This window comes from Acyrthosiphon pisum, chromosome A2 (assembly GCF_005508785.2).
Source record: "Acyrthosiphon pisum isolate AL4f chromosome A2, pea_aphid_22Mar2018_4r6ur, whole genome shotgun sequence".
Classification (NCBI taxonomy): Eukaryota; Metazoa; Arthropoda; class Insecta; order Hemiptera; family Aphididae; genus Acyrthosiphon; species Acyrthosiphon pisum.
The window spans coordinates 111,807,544-111,825,482 of NC_042495.1; the positions used below are offsets into that span (position 1 = coordinate 111,807,544).

Consider the following 17,939-nt stretch of genomic DNA (forward strand, 5'->3'; position numbering starts at 1 on the left):
CATTACATTTTAAAATCTTAGATTTAAAAAGAAAAATTTTTACGAATTCTTAACTCAAAATAATTTGCTAATTTTCGTGATTTTTCCATATTTTGTAATTTTGAACTTTAAATGCTTATAAAAAAAAACTGTGACTAAGGATTTTTAATATTTTTCAACTGCTATTGTAACAATACATCAGGAGCCTTGCATTAAATTTTCACGTTTTTTTACCAAACGACTAAAATTTTATTGATATTTATAGGAAAAAAACTAAAAAAAAATGAAAAGTGACAATGTCCGTAAAGAGCTCAAAATAAGTCAAAATATTTTGAAAATGTTATGGTGTATAGAAAATGCTAATATAAACATTCAGTCAAAATTTCATGTATCTACGGTAATTTTTTTTAAAGTTACACCAAAAACCAAATTCAATTTTGTGAAAAATCGATTTTGCGTAAAAATTCCCGTTTTTCCTTAATTTTTCTTTGGTTTTTCTTGGCGCTTTTGAAAATTACTACGAATTAAATTTTGACCTCCTCAATGCAACAACGATATTCACTTTCCAATCGAACAAGATACTGAAGTTGAAAATCGAAGCATTATTTCGACTACTTATCGTGTACACAGACACAAAAAATAAAAAAAATAAAAAATTTAAAAAAAAAACACACATCATTGTAAAATCAATACATTCATCGTTCCACTCAGAATCTAAAATTCAATTTCAATATTAGTTTTGTTTTCTTAGATAACCTTTAACGATTTTTATCGATATTTTAAATTGATTTCAAGCCATGATTTACTTAACAGCCTTGTGGACCCATGTAAGAGCAATCCACCCATTCACAGAATAATGATCACCACTTGTCTATCGAAGCAAAATAAAGTCACATTATTTATGTAAACATAATGATATTAATAATAAAAATAATAATAATAGTCATGCTTTCATCATATGATCGTAATTCTTTTTATGAAATGTCATAGTATTCGCAATCGTATCAAACCGGTCACGGATCGTGTAGTTCAGGCACATCAGTATTTCCATTGATCGAAGAACTAGCTTCCGTAAAACCATCGGATATGATGTGATGACTTGCGGATGAATACTATAATACTTCACTGCACACTGCATAGAGGCGTACTTAGAATTTTTCATAGGCGACAATTTGGTTTATAGAAAAAAAATCGTTTTGAGAAATGTATTACCTAGACAAACGTTTCTTCAGTACCTACACAGAGAAAAAAAATATTAAAATTATGGAGTTGATTTATTGGTTTTGCATCCTGCGGTTCTAATAATATTATAATAGTTATATTGCACAATCTATAGAATGTAACAATTAAAATTTATTTTGAATCAATAATATAATTCTTATGGCAAACAATTTGGCCTTCCAGAACTAACAATATATAAATATTTAAATTTAATGGATAATATTTAATTTGAAACCATTGCATTTGAAAATAATTTTTGGAGCGAATCTTGGTTATAACCAGCTGGCTTGCTGTATAAGTATACTGTGATTATTCGTACTAGTTGAAAAATGTCCAAAGAAATATATTATATAGGTACCTATTGAATAATAATTAAAATAAAAACCTATAATATGTGCTATTTAGTGATGTAGATAATATTATTGTAACAATATGTAGGTACATACACTTATACCTACTGTCTGTAATTCATATATAATATATATGGTCATATAGTGTATATTTGCTTACACGAGCTTACAGTTTCATATTTTAAATACTTTTTAACCTCTCTAAATAAATAAATAGTAACTATTTGTTGTAAGTGTTAAAATGAATTTGAAAATAATAATGTGTGATAGTTAAGAAAAATGTATAACATTTCAGTCGTTATTGTTTTTTTTTTAAATTTATTGTACAGACTTTTTTTTTATTATAATTTTACTCACATAATTATTATGTTAGTTATATATTGCCTCGTGTTCCAATGTTCTGACAATTTGGTGAAGTATGCAGTGCAGTATAATTATACGATGATGTGAAGCGGTTTTGAAAAGGGATGATTAGATCTTGGGAAATTGTTTCACGACTTTTAGTTTAGGGCAATTTTTAATTTATATACTTTCATACAAAGAAATAAAAAAAATGTTTTGTCCTTCAAATTGTATATGTACTATATATATTATGTTTTATCAAATGCTAAAATTATTGACAAGTAGTTATACCTACCTATATAAATACAAGAATAACCAGATACGGAACTAAATAAATAAATAAATAAATATAAATTGTATGTTTTTGACAGAATTTTTAGGGTATAGGTATGATAAATGTATTATTGGAAAGAAAGACAATTTGCATATTACTGATTAATGATGTCACGAAATTGCTAATATCTCTTGAATTTAAATAATAATTGTTGAATTGTTATCAATTATTATTAAATATTTAAATGTAAAGAAATGCAGAGAACCGTTATTTTAATGTTGATATATATCTGTTCAATCCATTATTTAAATTTATCTACTCTGCCACTCTCATATCCAGAAGGTTTAAAAAGGCAATGGCCTAGGGAGCTGCTAAAACCATAATAATATTAACTTAAACTTGTTAGGTGGCACCGCTGGGATCCTTTCTATTCTTACCTAAAGCGCCATTGTCAAATTTTTCATCAAACTTACTTATTATACCATGTTTGTACAGATTTTAAATATATTGTTTTATAAATAAAAAAATATATATATATATATCTGTAGATAATCATACTCATGGTAAGGGGGACGAGGTGGCCGAGCGGTCAACGCGTCGACTTCGGCACAGCCGGTCCGGGTACGATTCCCGGCCATCGGGCGGCATTTTTCTCCGGGCAAGTCACGGTGTCCGGAGAACAAGTGCCGCCATCCCCCACCCGGGCAATGGCAGATACCTACGGGTGCCCACTAAAAAATTCTGCCCACGTGTTCCAAACAAACAAACCTACAGTTCCACCCCCCACAGTACCAAAGGCTAATGACCTAAGTTGTCGAAGCCTCAACCAAAAAAAAAAAAAATACTCATGGTAAAATATATTAAACAATTAAAAACTATGCATTTTCGGGAAAATGGTAGAATTGCAACATAAAATATTGACATTGTTGAAAGAGCTTCATTAATTTTTGGAGGGATTGAACCTCTTCAGTGTACCACCAAATTCAAACATGAATATATATTATTATAATACATCGATTTTCATGGCTTTACACATTATTTTGCAGTGCAACTGTTACATGCTATTTTGATAAAATGACCATTAATTATTTATGAGTACAATTAGAGGGATAAAGATTCAATCAGTACCAAATATAGTTAGCTAAAACAATTGATTTAGACGTATATAATAATATAATATAATAACGTAGGTATTACCATACATAGCGCACGTGATTTATAGACAATATACACGGTTTACTAACAAATAAATGAAATTTTTATGGTACTTTGAGCGTTTTATATGAGTTATGTAAAACTCTAATTATAAACTTGATAATATTTCAGTTTCAATAAACTTAGGGGCTGAAACTAAAACGATATCCCTTCACACACATTATTAAACATTAAATAAATAATATTGATATCTTATTTCAGTGTTGAGTTTGGTGAGTAAGTTGCTACGGCATAGAATTGTAAAAGTAAAAAAATACTAATATGTTATGCCATTTGAGAGAAAATAACGCAGGTACTTATAAAAAATATAAAATTATCAACCCTTTGGATACTTATAAAAATACGAACAAAATATTTTTCGTTTTTACATAATAATATATATATAATGCATTAAAGTTGGTGGAGAATTTTTTTATACATATAGCATCGTACAATCATTGAAGTCACGTTTGCCTCTGTACCTACAGAGATATAATTATCCGTCAAGTAGTTTCTCCATACCTACTTCTCACGCTTGAAGAGGGTATCTGTTGGTATATTCTTTTACAAAAATGTCGACTCATCTTTAGTCCGTTGAAAAAATAAAACTCTTTGCACTTGTAAAGTATGGTCGTTGCAAAAAAAAAAAAATGCATAGGACTTACATTAATACAAGTACTAGTTGTATGCCTCTCATAAGAAATTAAAATAATTCTTTTATCATTTTTCTCGTTTTTGTGTATTCATATACTCTGTAAGGCCAACTCAGTGAACCCTTAAATAATTTTTTTTTAAAGTCAATAACTCAATAGTTTTAAATTTTTTTAGCAGCTGGAGAATTGATTTGAAATTTACTATAAAACAAAATGTAGCACAGAACTCGGAAGTACGACGGAAAGTTTTAAAAAATATGTCAAAGGGACACCAAAAACTAGAGGATATGTTTAATTATATAGGTAGTAAAATAGTTCCTAAGAATTAAAAGATTTTTAGATTCTGAGTGGAACGATGAATGTATTGATTTTACAACGATGTGTGTTTTTTTTTTTTTTTTGTGTATGTCATCACTTTTTAGGACCTTAAAAGTGCTTGGATTTCCTTCAACAGTATCTTTTCTGTTAGGACGTTGGTACTCTGGGGGGTCGAAAGTAAATTAAGGAAAAACGGGAATTTTTACGCAAAATTGACTTTGGTTTTTGGTGTAACTTTAAAACAAATAACCGTAGATACATGAAATGTTCAAAGGTTGTTCATATTAGTATTTCTATACACTATAACATTTTCCAAATATTTTGACTTATTTTGAGCTGTTTCCATTTTTTTTAGTTTTTATTTTCTATAAATATTAATAACATTTTATTTGTTGGTTAAAAAAGCTTGAAAATTTAATAGAATGTTCCTATTATATTGTAAGGCAAATGAAAAAAATTAAAAATCCATAGTCACAATTTTTTTTTTATAAGTATCTGAAGTTCAAATATTGACAAAATACGTAAAAATGACGAACATTTGCAAATTAATTTGAGTTAGAAATTTATGAAAAATTTTATTTTTAAATCTAAGATCTAAAATGTAATACAAGATTTCTTATAAGATTATCTACCTTTATCAAAAAAAAAATATCTATAACAAAGTCAAATTAAATTTTTATGATCGTTTGAAATTCATATTTTTACAACATTTGATATTCACTCGATTTTTCATGTAACGATTTTCTTATTTTATTGTAATTGAAAAGCGAATGACTGTAGATACTTGAAAATTTCACCGAATGTTTATATTAGCATTTTCTATACACGATAATATTTTGAAAACAATTTGACTTTTTTTGAGCTGTTTACGGACATTGTAACTATCCATTATACAGTGACCCACTTGTAACTTATTGTACAGCAGAGCGACATCCACTTGCCCACTTTTTTAAATTTAGATTTTTGTTTTTCTGATTGTATTGTATAAGATGCCAATCATATTAGATACTTATAACATAAACTATATTATAATAATAATGAAAAAATCATTATTTAAATTTTTATATTTTAAAGTTTGAGAAAATTCGATAGATAAAAAAAATAATTTTATGTTTTATCTTTATGTAGGCTATAATAATAAATAATAATATATTTATGCAAAATACATATACAAATCATACAAATCCCGCGATTAGTCTGTCATAAAAGGTTTAATATCATATTCTATATAGCAATATAATACTGGTTGTATTATTATTATAATTTTTTTTTTTTGTTAAATATGGCAAAAATTCATACATTTATGTTTGAAAACAAAAACTGTAGTCCAAGAATCAAGAATCAACCGCATTAAAAAATAACATTTTTTAGTAAAAAAAAAATTGAATTATTTGTTACATACTTATTATATTCTATATTTCGATTTATCCTAGTTCCGTTTTTATTGACAAATGACAATCATATAATAATAACCCTGAGTACACCTGAGAATATAACCCTATTTCTACATTACTATAATCTCTTTAATATTGAATATCGATTGTAAATATTATGTGTAGATATTAGAATCTAGATACCTTATACATTTTGAGTTTGAACGGTGTATAATAAAGTTAGGAACCCCAACAAATATGTCGTGGTCTGATGTCGGTAGGAACTATAGAAAGGTACATCCAATATTGATGCACACTATAATTACGGCACCGGAACAGGTTGAACTATTATGATCTTTTCGGTGAAATGTACCGACCTACATATCGTAGAACGCACAGCGAAGTTCATACAACTGTTTGTAACGCGTGACTTGTCTAATTATAGCATGAAATTAATTAATAATATCACAATATTATAAAATTATATTGAGTACTTACTTATTTATAAATTATCTATTGGTATTTGATGAATTTAATAATTGAACGTGTTAATAAATTTATAGTTGTTGAGATTTTGAAAATACTCTTTAATTAGTATAAAAGTTATTTATAAAGAAAAATATTTTCCATTTTATTTAAGTAGGCATAATTGGTTATAATATTGTCAATAGGTATATTATATTGGACAAAAGACCACAGTAAGACATTTTACTGGGATGAGTCAAATTTACTGATCAACTCGTAATTGATTTTGCTCAGGTAATAATTAATAATAATAGGTTCGAGTAAACTTAAAAGTTTGAACTAAACTTAACTAATTAGCTCGTCAGCATACAGGTTTGTTGTAATCAATGGCTAGAACTTTTGTTAATACCTGATCAATTTAATAGTATAATAATATTATATACTTATAGTAATTTTTCGTTTTAAAAACCATAATATTATGACATTGATTCTCCGATAAGCTATACGGGTATAATTATTATGGTACAGATCTCGATTCGTGTTATATTTTATGGTAATATTGATATATGTATTATAATTATTTTCCCATCGGTATAGGGTTTTATTTTCTGTAATTTACAATACATTTTATTGAAACATCTGAAAAATTATTCAGAGTATAATAGGTATATAATATTTATTTAAATATTTAAATTTATTAATTAATCCAAAATACTTATAACAATATAGGAAAGTTACACTTTTAACAATAAAATATAATAATTTTCTTTTCTAAATATTATAAGTTTGCCATAAAAGTCTATAATACTTATGCTGACATAAAAGTTTAATTAAGAGATATTATATATATACATATATGATATTAACGCTATAAAATACTATATTAGTTAATATTCTTATTTTCATGCTACACACGAATAATAATTAAGAAAGTAAATTGTTTATTTAAATTAAATTATCTACACACTAAAATTTAAAATTGTCTGAAAATTGAATTCACATGTGAGAGGAACGTGACTTTTAGAAAATCAATAAATTAAAACTAAAAATAATTGACTTTTATTTTCCATTTGTTTTTATTAAAATACTTTTATTGTTGCACTAATCATTGTTTATATCATGTTAAAAGTTACTTGTTATAAATGATTTTATATTACATTTGAGTGTTACTGTAATGATAAGCAAATTTTCACGATGAATAACAATGTTGTGAATAAAAATGTTTGTGAATATGTCATAAAGTAAAAACTACTTCATGTCCTCGTGTTATATTATAAAAGTCAAAATATATGATTAATAAAATTGAAAAAAAAACTGGGAATGTTGCTCTGCCGTATGGTAGATATAGAGGGTACCTCGGAATTTTGGGTAGGTCACTGTAATGTATGTGTTAGGTATAAAATCAATGAAAAATCATTGATTAGGAAAACGGTTCTAAGCGGAGACGGTCTATATATTTCTATGTACATTTTACTATACGTAATACGTTTATATTGCTCTTATATTAATTTATTTTCCTATAAGCAATAATTTAAAGATTGATTTTCGGGTTCTTAAAAGTTTAAAATATAATTTTAATATTCTTTAAAAAAACTTAAAAATATTCTTTTAATAATTCTTAAACTTGTAAAATATGCTAAAATTATTCTTTTTTTACTTCAAATAGTTTAAAAGCCTGCACAAAAATTACAAAAAGAAATAATATTTGTATAATAGTGTATGATTATTGATTTCATTAAATTGTATACATTATTTTAATGTATAATGTATAATATGCTTAATCTTGAAAATAATTAACCTTTTCTTTGGTAAATTACTTAAATTCAGTCAAATTTGAAATAATTAAACAAATTAAAGAATTAAAGAGTTCCCAATTTAAGTACAAACAAGTTATTGGACGATTTCTGTCATTTTTAATTTTTAACTTTTTTTTTTCCTGCAACGAAATAATTACAATGCAAGCAATTATCAAATATTAAAATGTCTTTTTTTTTATTTTTCTCAATTATTTTGAAAAGTACTGAGTATTTGTTACTTTTGTAGACATTCAATTTATTTCACTTTTCAATTTGGTTTTACGTTTCAAATATTTTAGTTATTTTACGTTTAACGCTGATATGTAGATATTATTTGATATATGAATGTATATTGTAGGTAGATACTAATTATATGCACAGAGTAACTTTAATTTTTCTCAGAAATCAAAATTTGATTAGAATGAAATAATACATTTATAAATTATTAGTGGCGTAATTAGGAATTTAGTTTGGGGGGAGGGATTTACGTTTGTTAGCAGTTATAAAAAAGTTTTGGGGGATCTATCCCCCTAATCCCCCCTCTAATTACGCCCCTGTAAGTTATAACTTAATAAGTTTATGTGCCTATACAAATCAAGAATTTGTTCTAATATTATTCTTTATCAATTATCTAGGTCATCATCAGAAGAAGCACAACTCATTATTTTTGGATCTTATGACTTAGTAAGTACTTTTGATTATTAACAATTATAAATACGTATTTTATAATGCTACGTATAATAACTTTTATTGCAACTCAATAAGAAGTAAGAACATAACGAGTTGTTTATTTATTTTTAATTAAATTGACCTCTTGAGATAAAAAAAATATGGTTATCATACCTACTACAATTTAATTATATAAAATATTTGTTTTAACAAACAAGCAAAAGTATTTCAATTTAATAAAAACCAAAATAGTGTACTACATTTTTTCTCTTTTAATGTGAGAATCAATAATGATTCTAAAAATAAAATAATATAAATACAAATTGAAGTATTCAAGATTTTAGGGGCATTGCATTTTTTAAATATACAGTAGAACGAATAGGTATAATGATTTGTAATTAAATTATAAACTATAGTTCACTTATTAACAACTATAATTACATTACTCTTTAAATTAATTACATGTAACGTTGAGCTTTACGCTAACGTAGAGCTTTGGACGTAAAAAAATTTATCTAAAAAGTGAATATAAAGAGGAGTTATACTGTTATAGGGGTTATATTATTTATTTTGTTATACCTACACAATTATAATATTATGCATTTACAAGTATTACGTATACAGAGTAATACTTTTAAAAGTTAATACTCGTATATCGAAATTACTTTTGTAAATATTTTTTTTTCTGTAGCCGGCCGGGGACACTTCGTAACGATACTATTTTATGCAAAAATAATTCTTTTTGTAATAATGAACGTTTACTGTTAATATTTAAGAATTACTCTGTATATTGATTATGAGTAGGTACCTAAGCTACCTACCCTTTAATCTTTATGTATCATGTATTACTCTAAATTCTGATACTTATTCACATAACGTCCCTAACATACAATATGCGTCTTACTGAAAGTAAAATTTGTTTTGCTTAAATGCTATAAACTATAAAGTATTACAATTCTCCTCCAATCCCATCACAGTTTTTGTTATTTTTTTCGCTTGTAGTATATTATTTTCAAAATGTAAACGTCAAAGGCATGATAAAAGTGTGTATAATTCTTTAAGCCACTAAACAACTGTGCTGTATATAATATACCTATACCTACCTATTTATTTAAATTATAATTAATTTATATTCGGATTTTGTATTTCATTTGAAATTTTAAGTTTTAAGAGTATTGGATACTGTCCGTTTGAAAGCAGTTTTGTATAATATGCAGTATACCAAAAAAAGTGTGAGTGTTGTAAATAATGCTCATTATTGTCTGTGACTCACGTGCGTAAGTTGCGTGTTTAACTTCCGTTTTACTCAAACATAGCATGTTATTGTTCATACTCTATGAAAATATAGTTTACTATATTTTGTCAACCCTATCAAACGACTAAGTATACAAAATCTGAAAGTGAATACAACATATTCTTCGTTATATCCATATACTTATACTATGACAATATATATGGATAGGTAGGTACGTAGTATGTACTATGTATCAGAGGCATAGTCATGGTGGAGTGATGGTGGTGGGGGGGGGGGGGTGATAGGAATAGATCACCCCCGAACTTTTTTTTACGTTTACTCCACCGACTTAGATAAAAGATTATCTGATTATAAGATTATCCTTATAATGTTATTATCACGATTAAAAATAGCCGTGGTGATAATCCAGCTGCACGTCCTTATCAAATTGTATCATATCATCGTATCGGCTATCATAGTAGACAGTAGTATAGTATTGCGGTAATTTAAGTAATATACTGCACACGGTTATCTACTCAGGTTAGGGATCGGCGTATACTTATCCATAGCGAGTTTTGACCCGTGTGGCGTGAATGCGAACTATTACAGCATTGCCTGTCACGGGACCACTGTCCACTAATAAGGGAACTAAGATATTAGTGATCACGGTTAAATAGTCTATTTAGCCATTTTAGAGTCGTTAATGATCAGAAAAACATGCTGATAATACAATTATTTTTACGTATTTTTTTTATTTGTAACAATTTTGTTTTTTTTTTTTATTAAAATTAATATTACATATCTATGTAATATGTATATTGTATACTTATTTCATATAATATATAATATTAACTATCATGGAAAAGCCCTTTGTTGATTATTGTACTTTGGGCTACAAGAGCAATACAAAAATATTTTTTTAATTTTCTGCTTCAAAGTATATCAATTTAAGAAAAAATGGACAAAGGGCATTCCACCGTATTACGTCGTTAACGACGTATAATAATATATAAATTGGCTATTTAGTGTTTTAATCAGTAAGCAAATGCATACTCAGGACCGGTGTTACAAATTTTATTACGGTGTCCCATGCAAAATAATATAAAATAATATTTTGTTGTATTATATCTATATATATAAATTATAATATTCATATATTATACAATACATTTATGAAATGTTTTAAAAGTGAGACTGCACTGTCATTGTGGTTATATTGTTTTTATGTTTAAATGCTGCACCTGAACATTTTCAAAGGGACAATAGTGTAAATGTCCTATCTATATAGAGGCATAGAGTGACTGAACGTAAAGTTTGGACGAAGTTTAATACCCGAACAAGTGTCTATAGACAAAACAATTAACATAATTGTAAAACAGATAGATCAGATCCTTAGCTTAACTCAGAATCTAAAAATAAGTATAGAGGTTTAAGAGTAGATTTGTAAAAGACACCTATAATATAGCAGTAGCTTTTAAACTTATTATATATTGAAATCGACTGATACTTAATTATGGTTTCAATGTTTCATATTAGTTTAGCTTTTAGATCGTTCAAGTAACTAATTCAGTACCTAACTACGATTTACGTAGTTTATCCTTTTTTCAATGTATTGTAAATATTAAGTATTGTTAAACATTTTTGAAATATTTTTCATTTTTGTAGGAATATTACTAGAAAAAATACTTAAGAAATTAGATTTTATTTTATAAAGAGAAAAAATTAATAAAATTATTAATTAAGTAAATATGTCTCCAAAAATATAAAATTGAAAATATATGTCCTATACTAAAAAAACCTCAAAATATGCATTTATATGTAAATACAATTTCAAAATTAGCTTCGTGGAAGCATGAAATGTATTTGTTTCGTACTCTCCTATTTTTTTGACTGTGCAAAACAAATATGCAAATGCTACAAGTCCTCTACCCTAGTTATAACATTTAAAAAAATCATTACTTGAAATTTCTTAAATCTACAAAATCAGGGATTTATGTGGCATACATTGAAAAAGTAAAAAGTCGATGTTGAGTAAACGTCATGACGAATCGTAGCATTATCATACCTACAAAAGTTTTATTGTCATAATAATAAAACAACTGCGGTGATGATTACGAATGATATGATAATGTGTTTAGTTGGTGTTAAACATTTAATATATATGTTAATATTAATTTATGTTACATACAACATACATTAGAAATGGCTATATCTAATGAAATCACAGAAATTTATAATTCAACGGATGCTATATTTAATTTACATATTTTAGAATACTAATGTGATCTTATTATCTGCAGAATATGCCAAATAGTTTTACCATGAGGCATACACTACATAATAACTGAGTAAAAACAAATTGCTTTTCAAACTTTAAATATTATTAAACAACTATTATATTTATGTATATATTAAAAAATATATCGATGGTTATACTTAACAGTTTCAATAAATTTCCCTACTTTACTTTTAATTTTATCGTGTAGTTTAAGAAATTATACAAAATATATTAAAGGGACTCCGTCGGTTTTGTCAAAAGTCAAAACTTATGTAGATTTGACCAATCCAAACATTCTAAACATAGATTTCATTTATTTTAATATTTTTTAAATATTTTTAAATTCCGTATCATAAAATAAATCTTTAGGGGGCTGCGGGGACTGCAGTCGATGAACCAAAGATTTTAGACTAAAAATCCAGACAAAACTGATAGAATATGGTTTGATAGATTTTAATTTTAAAAACTGATTTTCATTGATTACCAAGTTTACCACGTTTCAGTGGCGCACACTCAAAAATAAACAGGGGTAGCATATTAAATGGAAAAATACTATCCACCCACCAAGTCACTTTCAAAAACAGACCCCTGGGGGCTTCGTCCATACACCCACTTAGGTAGAATTGTATAACCTTGTTATATTTCGTTTCATTTAAGTTTAACTTTTTTTACCACATGAAAACACCAAGTCTAAACCAATATTTGTAATTCGAATTCGATATTTTGTAGGAAATTAAAAATATTATAATTGTGCACTATGCCACTGTAATAAAAAATAATGAAAAACAATAACTCACAACACTATAATACGGTAAATTGTGATTTGTAGTAACTAATAACCTTGCTGTGCGAACTGTGTGAATGCCAATTGTATGTTTCGTGTGTGGAATAATATGCCATCGTCGTCCCATCGATATTCAAAATACAAAATTATTATTGTGAATTAAATATAAATCCAATTTAGGAAATTTCATAGCCGGGGCTGCATACCTGTATCTGTAGTATTATACACTATCCGTATTTTTTTTATACATTTTATTTATAATACATTATTATGTTTCATCATTATTACAATTAAAACATTACAATTAGGTATTATTATACATTATTCTTTTTCATTAAATATAAATTTCCATCTCCGTGCACATTCTCTACCAATTTGTGTCAGTGCATTTTCAATAAATTTCTCTTTATCTGAATTTATTTTTCTCTAAAACACTCAACATGCATATTCCACTCAATCTATCATCAACCATTGTTGATCGTAACTATGTTTTATCACACCTTAATGTACTAAATGAACGTTCTGCTGTACAGATTGTAGCAAAAATATTGCTAGACAAAAATATTTTCAAAGCAACAGCTATAGGTACTCGGAAGTTGGAAAAAACGTACAGATAAAATAAATATCTTGTGCAGTCCTTATTTTGCCAAAAATTGTACCAACTTTCCGCTTCAGCTTGTAGATTACAAATTTTACAGAAATCAAAAATTTTTTCAATGCTCTCAAAATAATTTTTTTTCTCCAATTTTTTAAAAATGTTGTGCTGAAGATATTGTAGTATATTGCATTATTATTTTTTTTATAATACCCACGAATACCGATTTTATTGTATTCTGTAACACCGTGATGGCGTGAAAACATGCGAATCTATTCTGTGATGTTATGGATGATAAAATACTCATTAGTATTTAGTCAGTTACTTACTTACCTCTTATTGGCTTTTAGTATAATGGCTATAGCCTCTATGCCTATATTATTTAATAATTTATTTTTTATATTTTTTATACATAGTAGAATTGTTACGTTGTGGATATTTTTGGGACTTGGGGACACTCATCTCAGTACCCACTCACCCACTAAAAAAATCAGTAGCAGCTGCTACCCTTGAACTCTCCAGTGTGCGCCACTGCTAGGTTTCCATCGAGGCGAATTGAATATCTATTTTTCAGCTGTGATATTCATGAATAAAAATAAGATATTTTCATATTTATAATTTATATTAACACACTAATACGCATTATGACACTAAAAATAATTGGAATATTAAAAATCACCTCGATGGAAACCTTGTAAACTTGTTAATGAATCATAACAAGTTTTCAAAATTAAAATCCGTCGAACCAAATTCCTCTAGTTTTGTCTGGATTTTTGGTCTAAAAGTCACTTTTTTTCATCGAATGGAGCCCCCCTTAATGTAAATTATAATCAAAAAAAATTTCAATAGGAATTATTTAAAAATATAAATCTTAATAACAATAATAAGAAGAACAGTAAGTTTAGGTTAGGTTCGGTCAGATAAATCTAACATATTTAACTCCGTTAATGACATAGAAACATAAAAAAAATTATATTTAACTATATTGCCAATATATTTTAAATTGTTGTGGATGGTTTAATAAGTTTTAATATATTTTAATACGTTTGAGGTTTTATTGTTAGTCATGTTCTGAATAAGTAATTATTTTAAATACTAATATATATACATATTATATGTATTTATAAGACTATACATTTGATGTTGTTTGTTTTATTTCTTTCACCGCACAATTTATGTAATCATTGCATGTATAATTACTAAATAGTAAATACGTTAGTTCATAATATTGTTTTTATTCTTATACATTTTTATCTCCGATAGAAAAAACGCTAAAAGGAGATGGATAAATCCCTAAATGTGTACACGAATGTTGTATAAGTAATAAGTATGTATTGTACCATTTCGGTTTTAAATTTAAAATAAAATAAGAGTAGACTTTTGTTACATCTTACATCATTAACCATAATTTGAATAAAAAATAATGGTGATTTCAAGATTATAAGTTAAGTTATAACTTAGTAGGTAGTACCTAAGTAGGTATATATTAAAGCTAATCTCAATGAAATATATTTCACTTTTTATTTACTTTTTATTTAGCACAACAAATTACCTTTATATTGTTATAAAATAATTTACCTAAAATACCAGAGAAACATAACATTATCCTGCTAAGAAAATATCTGTTTTCTTACATTAATCGATACTATTATCTAATCCTAATACTAAAATGGGCCTTATAAAAAGTTAATCTAAAAAAACAAAAGAATAAAATATTGAGATATTAGATCTCCGGAGTACAAGACACACATCCATACATGGAGATTATAAGCTTGTAAAATAAATAAGTAAGGCTTATTTCAAGCTGAATTTAAGTCAAATACCATTGTTCAAATGTACACTGATAAGGCAATGGATAAAAAAAAGACATTTATTTGTATTGTATAAAGATAAATTACTTTTTTTATACATTATTTTTACAGACGCAACTTTTGACCCTTTGAAATTTTAAACTTACCATTATAGCCTATAGGTATCTACCTACTCAATTAGATCAATTTACACTATTATTGAATTAATGTATTAATATACTTTAAAGTTTAAACAACGTTACTGCAGCCATGAACCATCGTGTTACTATATATCTACCTGGCTATCTATGTATTTCATCTAATATTATCAATATACCTACATCATAATATCCTATAGTTTGATTTACTTGTTAAAAAAACAACACGATTATTTCTAAATGAACAAACAAAAATTAAACCAATTAAACAAGTGTTCATAATTCATGTTTATTAAATATGAACACATTTTATCGAAAGTTTTTGAAAAACAAATAATATATGAACGATTTTGATTAAATTAAATATAGGGTTTTTATGTAATGTAAGCTGTATCTACGTCTTTATCTTCTTTTATCTTATAATTCTATAACATATAAATAATTAACTTACAAGTTTAAGCTATTGATAAGATCTCAATAAATATAAATGTCCTTAATTATTTGTATTAAGTTAGTATAGTTGATAAACATGTATAAAGAACTCACGTGATCAAAACTAAATCGAAATAGTATTTAATACTTTATTTTAATTAGTTTAAAAATTTCAATTTTATTAAAATGATATCTAAAAAAATGAATGAATGTAGACTTATATATAAATCAGTTTTAATTAATGTTTATTTGTCGAAATGAGATGGAGTTATAATGGCAATTTTATTAAAAATAAATGTGTTATATAAAACATTATTTTTTTTTATAAAATTGTACCAATCAAGTTTACTGTCCTTATCATATTTTATAAAAAAACTTATGATTGCTTTAGGTTAGGTTTTTTTTAATTGAAATAAAACTAGTGTTAAATTATTTTTATCCATATTTCGTTAATAAAAAATAATGAAACTGAAAAAATTATTTGGTAATAAAAATAATATTTTTACAATGTATAAAATATAAATATTGTTAAATTAAAAAAAAATGTAACTGACTAATTTGCTTAATTTGTGTTTAAATACTTGTCGATATTGTATTTTTTATTACATTTTGTAGTTGAGAGCGCAAAAAAAAATTCAAAAAGAAGATTAATAGACAATATAACCTATATATTTTATTATTTTATGCATAGTATTATTATTTTTTTCTAAACAATTAATGGTTTTGATAATTTAAAATATTTTCATTACAGTATAATATAACAAACGCCCCAATTTGTAAACCGTAATAAGCGTAAAAGAACTTACGTATAATGTGCGTTTTCGAGTCATCGACAGCGTAAACCTCGCACCTGTTTGCACGCGACATTCAACGCAGACTGGAACGGTCCTAACACGGGTAGCGCATCGACAGACGCACTCCCTCCGGTTCCCTCCGGTTCCCTCCGCCACCTGTGCGCCCTCGGATGCAACTAACGCACTTCGGTGGTCCCATGCCCCGTGTGTTGTATGACGTTCTGACCCTGACCGTACACACCACCATCGGACTGATGCTGGTTTTAAATAACATCGACGACCCTAATTATGAGGACCTCACTATATAGGTATTCCGAACTTACACGAAAACCGAATGGGTTGCCCATAGAAAAAAAATGATAAACTAATAATAATACCACCTAATATGATAAAAAAAAACGTCTTCAACGGTCTAGAAAATATAGGAAAATATGAAATTGATTTGACCTAGTTTGGAAGACGTTGCAAAATCTGCTTAGACGTGGATTTTTCTTAGATCATATTTTATTACCTACTTACCTATTTATTTATATATAGTATAAATAGTATTAAAATCATATAATTCACATCTTATTAGTTATTACATAGTAAGTAATAAGTGAAGTAACGATCAAAAATGTTTAACAAATAAAATATTTAAAATGTGTGAATTTTTACACATTTATTTCTTAGTTTCATTCGTTTAAATAGTCAGTTTAAAATAATAAATCGTCAGTAATAACTTATAAATCATAGATATAATATGTTCCCAGTTGGTATCAAAAAGTAGATTAGAGATATTGTATATATTGTGTTTTTCTTTAGTTTTGTTCCATTCGACAAGAAAATAGGCAACAACTATAATTTATTGTGGTAAAATGTGAACATGTTAAATTCTACGACACATGAGTTCAGAAGCGCGTTCAGGATAACAATTCAGGACAGGTCTGGTTATACGAAAAATTTGTACAATTTACACATTTTTTTTAAGAATTTTTAAATTGTACAGTCAATCATAAAAATATTAACTACCCAATAGGTAATTAATATATTTTATATTATTCATTTTTAATTTTTTTTATAATGTAATATGGTTGTTGATGGTTCGCGGACATATGTTTTTCCTGGAAGTGCTCGAGAATCACTAATTAATTTTATTTAGAGATATATTACACATTTACACAGCACAAAATATAATCGATACACAGCAGTAAGCCGATGTATTCACATTTCACATTCAGATTTCAATGTTCAGCGTGTT

General features: G+C 26.6%; 1 protein-coding gene across 9 annotated transcripts in view; it reads right to left on the reverse strand.

Moving 5' to 3' along the window:
• Window positions 1-16,844, reverse strand: part of LOC100575918 (rhodopsin) — a 59,025-nt gene extending 42,181 nt beyond the window's left edge. For 5 of the 9 annotated variants that reach the window (XM_003247272.4, XM_029489582.1, XM_003247271.4 and 2 more), the window contains exon 1: window positions 16,712-16,844. The gene's annotated coding sequence lies outside the window, so the exon portion shown is untranslated. The other 4 variants (XM_029489579.1, XM_029489584.1, XM_029489577.1 and 1 more) reach the window with 2 other exon arrangements.
• Window positions 16,845-17,939: the final 1,095 nt, after the last annotated feature.